Source organism: Triticum dicoccoides, chromosome 5A (genome assembly GCF_002162155.2).
Source record: "Triticum dicoccoides isolate Atlit2015 ecotype Zavitan chromosome 5A, WEW_v2.0, whole genome shotgun sequence".
Classification (NCBI taxonomy): Eukaryota; Viridiplantae; Streptophyta; class Magnoliopsida; order Poales; family Poaceae; genus Triticum; species Triticum dicoccoides.
Window position 1 is genome coordinate 217,240,958 of NC_041388.1, and position 4,928 is coordinate 217,245,885.

Sequence of the window (4,928 nt, forward strand, 5' to 3'; positions counted from 1 at the left end):
TTAACCGCATTCGCAATCTTGCCACCAAGAATGCCTTTGTTGCCCATGAAACCTGTCGGCGTACATGGAAAGGGCTGACGCTTATGTGCTCTGAGGATGATCTTCAAGAGGATGGCTTCTCTGAATGTTTCAAGTTTGACTCCACACCTCCCCAAAGGGCTGTGCTGCGACGAACTCCCTCACTTGAAGACTCTGAGTTCTCTTCCTCTGCAGTAATTGTGAATGCCAGAGTGATCGAGGACAAAGACGATGCTACTTCACCGCCCCCTCCTTTAGCACGCGTCGACACTGCCCCGAGCTCGTCTGCACCGCCTAACAACACCGACGACCTTGCTACTTCACCTAATCCTCAGGGGAACGAGTAGATGCTCTATGTCTTCAAACCTTTTTGGTCCTTACTGACAAAAGGGGGAGAAGCATATGAGTTTGATAGTCTTCAAGCGGGTCCATATGGGTGGTTACTTTATGTTTTTCCTAGTGTTTACAACTCTCGTTTTGATACATTTGGTTCTTTGAGTTGTAACACTTAAACTCGATGGTCGTCTGCTACTCATTTGCTACTTTGTGATGCGATGATAAATTCTGCTTGTGCGACGATAAATTCCGCACTTAGATCATTTTGCAAACGTCCATTTTCCATTATGCATGTCATTATCTTCACATACTTTTCATGCATTATGAGTTGTCATCATAAGTTGAAGAGGATCTCCACAAGTACAACCTGCCATGTGCATTTGCATTCCAAAAGCAAATTACTTATATGCACATCTTCAGGGGGAGCCCTTACAACTTATGAAGACAATTCCTTATCCTTTACAATTTCACATATTATATTCCCCGTTGAAAACTTCAACTAGTTTGTCATCAATCACCAAAAGGGGGGAGATTTTAAGTGCATCTAGTGCCACCCCTAGTTGGTTTTGGAGTATTGACGACAAACCTAGTTGAGGGACTAATGTGTTTGTGAGAATTGCAGGATAACACAGGTAGAAGTCCCTCATTGATTCAGCTTTCCTACCAGAGATGACCCCTAAAAATGTATGAAGACATTGAAGTCAAAGGCGGTATGTGAAGACATTCACATTGAAGACTATGACAAGGGAATACATCGCATGAAGACTATGGAGCGCGAAGATTTAGATCTTTCGTAGTTCTTTTTCTTCTTTGTTGAGTCATAGGAACCACCGTACTATTAAGTGGGGTCCAAGAGAACCAGTCAGAATGACTAAAGTGATGCTTAACCAAAACCTATGTCTTCGAGTGAAGACTATGAGAGAGAATCTTGTCCAGAGTCGGACAAGTCAGCTTTGCTTATAGCCCAAGTAAAGTTGCCGTGTGAGTTTGAAATCTAACCGTTGGAACACGTGTCAGTTCCTTAGTGAGCCAGGGTCATTTCGGACAAATCAGGTCGGGTTGCCTAGTGGCTATAAATAGCCCACCCCCTACAACCATAAACGGTTGGCTGCTCAGAGTTAGAGTACGGCTTTTGTCATTTGAGAGAAACCCACCTTGAAGCCTTTGAGAGAGAATTCCTTGCGAGGATAAAGCCCTAACCACCCAGAGCCAAAGAGTGTTAGGCATCACTAAAGTCTTCCTGTCTGTGTGATCTGAAGACTTATTACACTTGAGGACTGTGAATCCTCCAGCCGGTTAGGCGTCGCGTTCTGAGCATCCAAGAGTCATTGTGGATCGCCGGTGAACGAAGTCTGTGATGGTTTGGGAGTCTACCTTGAAGACTTACCAGAGTGATTGGGCGAGGTCTGTGTGACCTTAGCTCAAGGGGAATACGGTAAGGACTGGGTGTCCTGAGCTGCGTGTTCAAGACTGGGTGTCCGGGACTGTGTGTCCTCATGTTTAAATACTTAGCCGCCCTAACCATACGTACAGTTGTCACAACAACTGGAACTGGTCTAACAAATCATTGTCTTCAACGAGTCACTAGTTTCATCCGTCCCTTCCCTTTACTTACTGTTGGTCCTTGTGAAGTCATTGTATGATTGCATAATCTTTTGTCTTCACTAAGTGACTGTGTGTTCTGTTTGGCTTCATAATATCTTCCTACCTGATCCTAATTACATAGCTGCTATAGGTCATTGTGCTTTCACTTCATTGAATACTTGACTATGGTTTGCCTAGTGTAGTCTACCTTCCGCTGCATGGTAATAGGTCTATTTCTATCATTTGTCTTCGAAACTTCCACGTTTTGAAGACTTACATAAAAATCGCCTATTCACCCCCCTCTAGTAGATATAACGCACTTTCAGAATGGAGCTGACATATTTTTGCTGGACTGGAGCGGACTAGTTCTTTAGCCACTGTAATCTACTTATTATCAGTAGGAGTTGGGTTTCTTTGTACTAGAGCAGTATCTATAAAAACTAGAGTTGGTTTATTATCTCCTGGCGTTTGGATCTTTTGCAAAGACCTAGTTTGTAACCCTTTAGATTCTAACATAGTCGTCTTCCCCTTGCATGCCTTGTATAGAAGAATGGTGCTTCAATTGTAAAACATGCTACAGCAGAGAGATGGAATAGGTACTAAAGAATAGAAAGGCATGACATATTGACATGTATTCCCTCCATCTGAAAAAAATGGATGGGTCTAGGCATATTTCAGTTCTAGATACATCCTTTTTTATCCATTTCGGCAACATGTAATCCGGACGGAGGGAGTATTGTGTAAGAGCTAGGGATACGACAGGACAACAGAGTAAAAAACACTAGTTGAATGTAAAACTATATGCTAGCGGAATACGTACAGAAAAAACTAAGGCAACATACACGTGTATGATTGGGAAACTAAGATGGCATTGCAACAGAGCACTAGAACAACATTTCAATGTAAAACAACATGGTATGGTAGACAGATGAAGTACATACTGATGAATAACAATGCATAAGATATTCAGAAGTATGATGTCCAAATTAAGCAGATGGCATTGCGATAGAGTAGAATTACGGTACTTGAATTGGAAAACATGTTATCATGAATGGAATAGTTACTGAAAAATAGGAAGGTGTGACATATTTACATGCATGATCAGCATGCTAAGCACATGGCATTGCAATAGAGTAGATACACTCCAGGATATTATATGCATGTTGTACCCATATCACGGGCCAAGTTAGAGCAAGGACCTTGTGGGGTGAAGAGGATTCAACACCTTTCTGCAAGTCTTCTGAAGAACTGCCTTTACATGTTCCATCATATTGGGTATCATTGACATCAAGTTTACTGGCCTTTACATTTCTCGGCGAGGTTCTTGTGGATATATCAGTGTGTGCAATTATATATGACATGCATGGAAGACAACTAGTAGTTAGATTTGTGTAATGAGTTCATGTAGGAGACGACATAAATAGTAGGACTAGGGTTAACTAGCAGCAATAGGTCTCAAAAACTAAAGGGAGAACACAGATGAAAGCTACAAAATATGTATCGTTTGTACTCGAGATTAACTAGATGGCACACAAAAGTATTAAAGAACAACATATGTAATACTAGAAGTGGTATAATACTATAATCACCAGCCTGTGGGATAGCATTGGCTGATGGATGATAACTATGGAACAACGTTACCTAAAAAACAAGTATCTTAGCTGAACTATGGAATAGCGTTAACTCCTGAACAAGACCCGTAAGAGATCAACATGAATATATAGTGAAATGTGATAAACTATTTTCCATGCTTAGATGAATAACAAAGCCATAAATTGCACACAATTAAGATGAGGGTACAACCTATCTGGCCGCCATCCATAGGAGCGAGCATCATGTGCTGACTTGTCGATGGCCCTACAGTTGTTGTGGCTGTCCATGTCGGGCATGCGCATTCGATGCAGGGAACTGTTGAGTGGGGACTATAGCTCCCTTCTGGTGTATGCTTCCCTTGTTGGAGCAGCTGGAGTGAGTTGGAAGACGGTGTGGCTGAAGATGCAGATAACGCATAATGTTAAGAACGACACATCTCTTTGATCTGAATAAAATACACTAAGAGATCAATAGCAAGGTACGAGAGTGGTCACACGTCTGTTGACTGAGACTAAATTGGGGTCACACGATTTTATTTTATTTTGGTACTGTGTGGTCTATGCCGGATGGCTTGATGGCCGTCTTGTGCCTCCCGGTTGACACTGTTAGGAATCTTCCCCGAAGAGCCAGCGACCAACGTCAGAGCAGCTTGCCTCCGCCGTCCGTGGCCCCGGCCAAAACCCCGCTCCCCGCCCCACTGCACTGCCGTGGTTGCGCCACCACCGGGCCAATTCAAAAAGACTCCCCGTCATCCAAATCCGGCGGCGGCAGTACCTTGAACCCACACAACTCTAAGATAGCCATCTAAGTTCTACTTCCATGGCAAACTTGCGGCCCTGCACCCTTACGTTAGACACCAGCCAACCGGAAGCCTAGGAGCTCCGCCGCCTCAAGGGGTGCTGCTTCCCATTGGGAATCGGTTGGCCCAGAATAAAAATTCAGACACCTGATACCTAAATAAAGTGATTTGAGATGAGGGTGCGACCTATCTGGTGGCATGGCGAAGTAGGCAGGTCCAGCTGCCGAGTCGATGAGGCCGGCGCGGTTGCGGTGGCCACCGGTAGTAGGAAAACAACGATGTCGCGATGGTCGACGGCTCCAGAGAAGCAGCGCCGGGACTCTGGACGGATCCGAAGTTGGAGCTGCTTCGGAGCCGTGAACAACAGAGGGGGTGAATCAGCTCCGGTAGGGTTCACGCGCCCGTCGTCGAGGCAGCTCCAGCAGCACGGAGTAAGAGGCACACGGCCCAGTGCACGACATCAAATGGACAACGTCTCCGGCATTAGGGAGGAGGGTGGCTGTGAAATTGGTGCGGTGGGGGCGCCTTGGAGGAGGGGCTGAGGTTTCGCGGCTCGAGAGAAGGGAGCTTTCGGGGAGAAGGTGATTTGGCGCCCACG